Below are 10,487 nucleotides of genomic sequence, written 5' to 3'. Positions count from 1 at the left end.
TTTCACATTAATTTAATAATGAGTGGCTGAGAGTGACAGTTTTTTTTTTTTGTTTTTTTTGCCTTACTCTTTTCCTAGGGAGATGTCTGTGAATTCTGAATTACTTGTGAAGAACCAGCCTTGGAGAATATTTGTGTGGTGGGTGTACTTCCTAATGTTACTGATTTTCGTAGGGTCATCTTGGATTTGATTGGGTGTACTGAGGGACTGGAGATGGGCTATGTGTGTATGTGTGTGTTGTGTCCCTGCACACAAGAGTGCACATGTGTAAGGAAGGAAAGGTTAGCTTTAACCACTAGGCCAAACTCCTGGCCCTTAACAGAGCCTTTCTAGGTAGCCCTGGCTGGTTTCAAACTCACAATGCTCCTGCCTCAGGCTCCCAATTGGCTCGGATTCCAGACATATGCTATCTTATTTGACTCTGAAGGTAATTTCATGGTGGGGTTCTTCAGGATTGACTCTCTCTCCAGCCAAATCTCTGGCAACTATCACTTCACAGGAGGTAGAAGCCTACAATTTGATACTTTTATCTTAAATGGTTGAATTTTACTACCATGCAACACTGAAAACATTATCCTTTCTTAAAATTGTTTCCTCCATTTGTGTTACTAGTAAAATCTAAGTTTTTGAGTTTTTATGTATTCAAATAAGAGAAAAAGTAGAATGCTAACATAGACTTCTGACTAGCTTCCCTCCATATTGGTTTTATAATGACAATAGAATATTTAGATGTAACTTAATTTTTCTCTTTTCTGTAGAGATGTTGCAATAATGCTATGTATTTTGATTAGAAATACATTTTTAATTCATGTGCAAAACATTCATGCATCTTCTGACGAGAATATAGCCTTGTTTATTCCTGAGCATCTGAGGATAATTGCAAAGCATACATATTCCACATTCACGTAGTCACTATGTATAGATTTTATACATTTTTACATTCTTTTTGAGACTTCTTGACAAAATTCCTCATGTGTGAATGAAGAGAAAGTCCCTTTTTTAAGATCACATGATTTTCTACCACTTAACAATTAGTGACATGTCCTATAATATTTTCTCTGCCTATTTATTTAGTCTTTGTTTTTTGAATTCAGAGCCTGGTGCTTGCCAGGTAGACACTACCACTTGAGCCACGCGTCCAGACCTCTGCCACTTTAAAAGTGTTATATTTCTATATCCTAGAGGTCCTTTCATTTAGCGTCATACTGTATGGCCTTATGTATCTAGGTTTTGCTCTATTGCAAATCTCTGCTAGGAGGTCAAGGTTTCTACTGATTATGACAAATGAGGGAAACCATTGAGCCTATGTTCCTCTGAGTCTGGCTTACTTCACTTAATATGATTTTTTCCAAGTCTTTCCATTTCCTAACAAATGTGGCGATGTCATTCTTTCTGACAGCAGCATAGAATTCCATTGTGTACAAATACCACTTGTTCCACTGAGTGATTGTTGTCCTTAATGTACTATGTTATCTCTCATCTCTTTTGCTGTCCCTTGGTTATCTCATATTGTTACAGTATCTCACTTTGTTATCTGATATATTGGATATATTTGTATTTGCTTATTTGAAATAGGATAGGGAAGGGGGGAAAACAAGATGAGGGGTGGGGGGAGCGTAATGGGGACCAAGACATGAGAAAGGGTATCAATGTATGTGAAATAATGCACCTTCTATCTGGCAAATATAATGTAACCCTTCTATTAATTACAATAAAAAAAGAAAAAAAGTGTTATATTTCTGATGCAGTTAGTTCCTTTATCTTTTGTTTCCCTCCACTCCTCTTTGGTTTGCTCTCTGTTGTCACTATTTTTGATTTTGGTACCCTTTGTATTATATATAAGTTAATGTGATTTGGGGATGGGAAAAGGAATCACAGAAATGGTGAGACAAAGGACAAGGGGTGAAACAGTGCAACAGTGATACTCACAAGGCACTAAGTTGGAAATGAACTTTAGAATTTGGTGTGGGGGGAGGAGAGTTGGGGGAAAGGAAAGCCAAAAAAACGAGGGAGGGGTAAGTGTTCAACAAGAAATGTGCTCGTAACTTTGTAAAGAAACAAAACTCAGTGTTTTTGAGAAGGAATGATGGAGGGGAGACATGGAAACTCCATAAACTGACAAGACTGGCAACACTTCTAGTCCTGATCCGCTCCTACAGGCCCTGACCTCACTTCTAGCTCATCTAAACCTTACAACTTTGGCACTTCCATTGAACTTGCTCTCCCTTTTCTAGCTGAGCAAGTTGGCTCATGACTGTAATCTTAGCTACTTAGGAGGCTGAGATCTGAGGATCACAGTTCAAAGCCAGCTCAGGCGCTGAAGTCCATGAGACTCTTATCTCCAATTAACCACTAGAAAACCGGAAGTGATGCTGTGATGACAGTAGAGAAAAGATTCTAAACCTATAACTCATTCCAAGTTCTTTATGAATTAGTCCTCAGTTCTTTTATAACTCACCAGTAAGAGAGCCTTTCTCCTTTGGTTCTTTTCCTTTATTATATGTAACTTGTTCCCTGCAGGTGTTATGTGGTAGATACCAAGTCTAACAGAAATCATTAGTTATATAATGTGAAACCTCAGGGGGGAAATAGGTTAAGAATAACATTACCTGATGGAACAAGTTTACTTAAGGATTTAATCATTGTTTCGACTCCTCCTACACGGGTGTAATCCTTCTCATAATTAACGTCCCGGTCACACTAGATGTGAGACAGAATGAGATGACTAGAGCCATGGTTCCCAGAAACAGATTGCATTATGTGGGAAGCTTCGTCTACCTTATTTTTCTCTCACTGTTGTCTCCTTTTGAACTCCCATCTATGACATTTATTACTAATGGCATCAGCAGTGCCATGTTCCTGAGTGCTTGGCATCCTCGGAAGAGCTGGGTTTCTTTTGATTGATGTCCACTGCTCACCATGTAAACACGGCATCACTTTGAACATGATTTCTATCCGGTGAATGTTCTGAGTGTGCAGGTTTGTGGGTGGTCTTGTCCATCACATAATCCCTGGGTCACACTGGCAGCTTCCCATATGCACATGCTGTTCTGGAGTTTACTTGGTTTGGTAATTCTTATCCTTGCATTTTTTTATTCTTAAAAAAATTGCTATCAAATCAATAATTTTATCCTGAAAATGACCTACTGATATAGTTGAACTCTCCTTTTAATTTTGATTTCAGGATATAGTAATGCTGTATTAGTAAATATATTAGTAAATTAATTTATGATGTTTAAGAAGAAGTAAAGTATATTTATATGGAGAGAGAGAAAGAGAATGAACAGATTTTTTTCTCTTGATACTGAGATTTGAACTCAGGAATTCACTCTTGCTAGGAAGGTGCGCTATCATCTGGGCAACACACCTAATCCTTTTTCTTTAGTTATTTTGGATAAGATGCCACATATCTTCCTGGAGCTGGCCTTAGACTATGGTTCTTCCTTCTATCTGAACAGTTCATATAGCTCAGATTAACAGGCATCTGTCACCATGTCTTGCTTGTTGGTTGACATGGGTTCTACCTAACCTTTGACCTTGGCTGGCATGGAACTGCAGTCCTCTCAATCGTTTGGTCTTTGCTTTTCAAGTAGCTGGAGCTAGCATTCATTAGCATCCAAGCTTTAGTGGCACGTGATAATCTGCCAGGATACAAGTTTGGAGACCATTTTATTTCACTCTTTTACCATTGATTTGACATTTGTTATGTTTTACAATATGTGAGTATGTTTTAAAATAGCTTTATTAAGGTATAATTTATATTCCTTGAGATTCATTCATTTTCAGAGTACAATCAAATGGTTTCTAGTAAATTGTGCAGAATAGTATGTCCCTCAACACAATTTCAGAACATTTCTATTTTTAAAAATGAAGTAACATTTTTATTTTAAAGAATAAAGATTGTGTGCGTATGTTGTTTCAGGCAACAGATTTTCATTTTCTGGACTTTGTCTTTAAGTGAAATCGTGTAAATATAAGTTTTGTTGAGACTGACTTCTTTCACTTAAAATACATTTTATTCAGCTTTTACCATGACCGACACAACACCCATTTCTGCCCTCATATAGTTTTCCACTATAGCAGTTTGTTCACTCACTTACCATTGCATGCTCGTTTGGTCTGTTTCCAAATGGCTACTATGAATAATGACGCTGGGCTGTCCTCACATGACACAAGTCCTTTTGCTTCCTTTGGGATGAGTTTCTAAGAATGTAATTCCTATATCATGGCTATTTCATGTTTAAGCTTAGATGACTTCCTCCTCCTCCTCCTCCTCCTCCTCCTCTTCCTCCTCCTCTTCCTCCTCTTCCACCTCTTCCTCCTCCTCCTCCTCCTCCTCCTCCTCCTCTTCTTCTTCTTCTTCTTCTTCTTCTTCTTCTTCTTCTTCTTCTTCTTCTTCTTCTTCTTCTTCCTCTTCTCCTCCTCCTCCTCCTCCTCCTCCTCCTCCTCCTCCTCCTCCTCCTCCTCCTCCTCCTCCTTCTTCCTTTGAAACGGATAATTTCCTCTCTTGTCTGGTGCTCTACCACCTGAGCCATACCTCTAACCCCTAAGCTTGGTTTTTATATTTATTTATTTTTCTAGTCATGGGGCTTGAACTCGGGGGTCCTTGGGCTTTCTTAAGGCTAGAGCTCTACCACTTGAGCAACACTACCACCTCTGGCTTTTTTTCTATTTATGTGGTACTGAGGAATGGGTTTTCATGCATGGTAGGCAAACACTCTAAAACTAGCCCAAATTCTTGGCCCCTAAGCTTGGAATTTAAAGAAGTAGCTGGATTGGCTTTCAAAGACAACAATGGGTGAGAGTTCCAGTCTCTCCCTCTCACTAGCCTTTCTTATCACAGCCAGTATCATGGTATGACGTGGTGGCTCATGATAGCATTTCTAATTTGCTTTTGCTTAATCATTTATGTCCTTGAACACTTTTTAATGTATACCTTCATTGCTGAAATAGCTGTTTAAATCTTTTGCCGATATTTTTATGCATTCATACAAGAAAATGAACCCTCCATGAGGAAATGAATGAGGCTTATACTTCTTGCAATCCCATGCAACCTGGCTCTTGATAAGAGTTATCCCCATGCTGGTGATGAAGAATGTTCCAAAGAATGATGAAGATTTTTATAATAAGTGCAACAGAAGTTTGATATTCTGTCTCAAAGCTTCATAAACTAATGTCTACAGAAACCAGGCTGGTAAGATCAATGTTCAACTTTAGGAAAACAGAAGGTAGTGAAGAAAACATGCCTTGTTTTATGTTTATAAATATGTTTACCATGCAGACCAGGGAGATGCTAGATTCAATCTGGAGAGTTACCACCTCTGATACTTTTGGGAACATTCATGGCAAACCCTTCGCTCCTGAACCTGGTTCATGGAAACCAGGGTGTGTTCCTGAAACTTCCTGAAACCATTAGGTTGCTCCAGGAAAGAGTCTACCCTCTTCATAAGTCTTCTCATGCTTTCCCCTGAGCTCTAGGCAACAACTGACTGTGGTTCTGCCGATACCTGCACTGTGTCTGTTACTGTTTGGATCAGGGTGAAATGCTCTACTGCAGCTGCTCAGAGTTGCTGAATAAAACTCTCTTCCCTTGTGCCAGTTTTCATCAGCTGCCCTTTGTGTTTGCAGCTTCCTATTCTTTCCAGACACCCCTCCAGCCGATACCTTCAGTGAGTCTCTCTCCTCTCATCTGTTCCTCTTTGACCCAATCTTTCCTAAAAATTTCCACTGAAGTCTTTTACTTCATGTTCTATCCACATCTCTTCTCTCACTCAGTTTCTCTATCTGAGACCAAGGAGCCTCGGGGGTCACATTTGTGAGTGCGGTCTTAGAGACCAGAGGAGGACACAGAGGTAGATAGGTTTCTCCCGCAGCATCCTAGAACTATGCAGCAGAGATGAGTCACTATGCCTGCCTACAAGTGGTATGAGAAATTCTCCACTTACCGGCATAACAGACTGATTTATGATTTTTATTCATATCCTTCTCTGAATTGCCTGCTTCTTTCTAGAATAGGTTTTATGGGAAATGCTCAGTAAGATAATATCTGGAGCCTAGAGATGAGAAACAAGTTGATGAAACTCTAGGCTGCCTGATTGGCCAGTTGTTGTTAGACAGGTCTTTCTGCTTTGCTTTATTGCTGTTTTAGTTTCTCTCATTTCCTCCCTTCATCGGGGTCCTCAGGGAATGTAAAGAGCATGCCTAGCACACTAATGTATATGATATGATATGTTGAGTGCGGTTACCAGAGAAGTCCAGGAGTTTAATTCTCACCTAAGGAAACTCAGGACTGGGGTGGCAGGGATCTGTATATGCCAAAAGGATGACTTCATGTTCTTGTAAAAATATGATACATCTTTTAGCCCGTAGGGTCAAAGAAATTGGCTTCACTTTCATTTGGAAAGGAAGTATATGCTTAGGGCCTCAAGTTCAAAGTGACTTGGAAAAACTTTGACTTTTTAGATGAGATCTTCATGACTTAATCCTACCTACCAAGGCTTCAGAGCCCCAGGCATGAGAATTAGTGGATGAAATGCTTTTGATTATAGCTCCTTCTATCTTCTTCCCTGGGCAGGATCAGATCACATTTATAGAGTCTTCCAGGTAAATTCTCCAAATGTTAGGATGAGTAAAATATCATCAGTGATGCTGGTCTTTCAATCATCTTTCACGAGTCAGTTGGTAACATGCTAAAAGATAGGAAAAAAAATGGGGCCGGGAGTTTGGCCTAGTGGTTAAAGTGCTTGCCTAGCATGCATGAAGACCCGCGTTCGATTCCTCGGTACCACATACATAGAAAAAAGCCGGGAAGTGGTGCTGAGGCTCAAGTGGTAGAGCTCTAGCCTTGAGAAAGTCCAAGGACAGTGCTCAGGCCCTGAGCTCAAGCCCAGGACTGGCAAAAAAAAAAAAAAAAAAAAAGATAGGAAAAAAAGAGTAAGTTCTTGCCTTGCTGATAGGATTTCCACAATCCTTGTATCTCTTAAGCTCTAAAAAGGAAATAAGATATGCTCTGATTTCTTGATATTACTAATTGGTGCCAAGTTAATTTAATATTTTGACACTTCATTGATGTGACATATCTATCGAATAAAAGAAAGCCTTCATTTTAAATGAATTGGATGGGGTAACGTTTAAAAACAAATGTAATCATTACTCTACTTAAGTAACTATAATCCCTCCATTCATCATCTTTTCAATAAAGATAATAGGCATTAAAAAAAGAAAGCTTGTCCCTCCAAGTACAAAAACATGTATTGAGTGCTTTACAATCTATAGAACATACTTCTCTTCCTTATTAAGATTTTTATAAATATGTGTCAGATATTGGTGGTTCATGTCTGTAATTCTACTACTTGAGAGGCTGAGATTTAGAGAATTTTTGTTTGAAGCCAGACAGAGCAAAAAAATCTGTGAGACTCCATCTGCAAAATAATCTTCAAAAGGCCAGGCTAGGAGCCTGGCTCAAACAGTAAAGAGTCAAATGAGTGTGATGTCTTGCATTGAAACCCCAATACTACCACATTAAAAATGATTTTATGAATTTGACAGTCTAGTTACTGTTACGTTCATCACAAGGAATTATGGATGTTGCATTGTTATTTCAGCCTTGATCTTCTCTCCCTTTCTCCCTCTCCCCTCCCTCCCTTTCTTCCTTCCTTCCTCTTCCCTCTCTCCCTTCCTTCCTTCCTTCCTTTGTTCCCTAATCCCTTCTTTCCTCCTTCCCTCCCTTGTCCTTCCTTCTCTACTTCCTTCCATCTTTCCTTTCCAGTATAGCTTCATAACGTCTCTGAGTACTAAACATAAGGACAAATGTATCGTACAGGTTTCAAAGAATTGTCCAAGGCTAAAGCTATGGTATTAAATTTTAATTAACTGGAACAGTCGGGGGTAGGCATCTTTATTAATGTTAACTTTTATGTTAATATAGGAAACTCCTGGATGTATTATTTCACAATTGATTTTCTTATAATTTATGACTGTCTTAGATATTCCCTCAAGGAGAATGGGAATGATCACTTCATTTAACGTAGTTTGGTTTATAGAGGTTCTTTTGGCAGCCTATCATTTTGTTTTAGGTGATTTTTCTGGAGTCTAAGATTGTCCTAAAGGTAGGTCTGGTTAATGACAGCTAACATGCTGTAAGAAATACTCTTAAGTTGTACATTTTAGGCCACAGATTAAAGCTGGTAGCTCAAGCTCAGGAGGCTGAGATCTGAGGGGGGATCATGATTCAAAGCCAGCTCTGGCATGGAGGTCAGTGAGACTCTTATCTCTAATTAATCACCAGAAAACTGGAAGTGGTAGTGTGGCTTAAATGGTAGAGCACTAGCCTTGAGCTGAAGAACTCAAGGACAGCTCCCAAGCCCCAGGGTGGACAAAAAAAAGCATCATAATGATTTTGGAATTCTGATATTCAAATCAACTATTATAGGCATCAAATCAGATATAGGAATTAGCCAGACAATTTTTTTTAAGTTGAGGCTGTCATGGCCATTGCTCTTATCCCGTCAAACTATTTTGATGTATATAAAATATTATATATTCTAGCATTTTTATTATAAAAGTTCAAGTTTTTTGCCTACCTGAGTAACCTTAATATTTTTTTATTCTGTAAACTTAAATGGGAGCAAGTAGAACCCAGCTATTTTTATTTGCCCCAGTGTTTACAAACAGAATGATAAGACTATTTTCTGTGGAACCAGATTTTCAGGTAGAGCAAATTGCCTTGAGTCAACCCTGGGGCTAGGTAAAGAGTTAGGGAGGGGTCCATGGTAGAGAAGAAACTTTCTTTGTGCAGTTGTTTCATCTTGAAAATGAATAGTTTCTCAAGTCATACCAGGTGTGAGGTGCTTGCTTGTGAGGGTAGAAAACTAGTTAAAATAAGTACTTTGGCCTCACCTGTGAGGCCATCCCTGCACTCACTTTGTCATTGTGCTATGGTCAACGTATGCTATATTTCTTGCCCAGGTTCTCTTTAGAAAATATAAGAATGAAATGAACTCTCACCAGTTTCCAATAAGTCTTACTGACCATAGGAGTTGAAGAAGTTCAGGAGGGAGTTAAGGAATTCTGAAAAAACAACAAAAACCTGATTATAAAATTATAAGCTGGGGCTGGGAATTTGGCCTAGAATGCATGGGTTCGATTCCTTGGTACCACGTACATAGAAAAAGCTGGAAGTGGGGCTGAGGCTCTCAAGTGGTAGAGTTCTAGCCTCGAGAAAAATCCAACGATAGTTAGTGCTCAGGCTCTTGAGCTCTTGAGCTTAAGCCAAGGACTGGCAAAAAAAATTACAACCTAATGTAAGGATTGATGTTTTTCAATAATAATATAAAGGAACAAGACAAGAATATATTCTTCATGAAAAATATTTCCTAAAAGTTATGTGTGTGTGTGTGTGTGTGTGTGTGTGTATGTGTGTGTGTGTTTGTGACAATAATGAAGAGTCAGAAGGAAAAAGGAAAAAAGAGGAAATGAAAAAATGGAATTAGGTGTGAGGAAATTTAGAATGACTAGATGAGATTCTAGATGTGTAAAGCATTGTTTTTTTTTAATATTTGCTCATTTTATAATGGAACAAAAATACAGTAAATTTGAAGAAATTTTTAAGTGGATACTCATGTATCACTATGTAGATTATACCATTAATATTTTACTCTACTTGCTTTGTTACATAATGATTCCTCTATTTTAACAATGCAAGGGACGATGAAGTAAACTCTGTAGGAGTGGAGTTCTAGTTGGTTAAGCCTATGCTATGCAGGTTCCTGTTTCTCTGGTGTCTTCCATCATTTCCAGGATTAGAGTTAGTATCAATAGTCCAGTGTATCCAGAAAGCTTAATTGAGTCAATATCTCTTTGTGGTGCTGTGTAGGTTCAGCTCCCTAGGGAGCTTTTGAAGATGTTTTCTTAGCTCTAACTTCTAAAAATTCTAGGTCCATAAATCTGACAAGGGGACTTGAAATCAGTATTTCTTTTTAGAAGTCCTTAATAGACATTTAAGGTGATTTTGATATGTTGGGTTTAGAGACCATTTGATTTTGATATAACAACAAAATCTGTGTTTTATAGTCTGGAGGAATCAAGGCATTTGAGAGAAAAGTCAGTAATACAATTTGTAACCAAGTCTTGGATCACGTGGTTTATATTTCAACTGCTGGAAGATTTAGAGAAGGGAAAAATTGGTGTGGGATAGATAGCTCGATACTGACTGTCTGAAATGGAGTAGGAAAGAAACTGTAGTATTTGGAGACAGGGGACACACCTGTTCTGGAAAGCACAGAAGGCTAATAAGCAGAGGGGGTCAAGCGTGTACAGTGAACAGATGAACAGGGGTTATGGGTTTTGGAAGGGGACAGATAAGATAGGCAACAAATACAATCTTCCCCCTACTCCTCCCTTAAAGAATGGCTTTGAAAGTCTCCAGTCCTGGTGTGTCTGAAGTGACACATCGATCATAGTTTGTAACTTTTTGTTCTGTTTTTTGG

Source organism: Megascapheus bottae, chromosome 4 (genome assembly GCF_031878675.1).
Source record: "Megascapheus bottae isolate mThoBot1 chromosome 4, mThoBot2.hap1, whole genome shotgun sequence".
In the NCBI taxonomy this organism is placed as follows: Eukaryota; Metazoa; Chordata; class Mammalia; order Rodentia; family Geomyidae; genus Megascapheus; species Megascapheus bottae.
The sequence above is the reverse complement of the archived record's forward strand: the minus strand, read 5'-3'. Positions refer to the sequence as shown.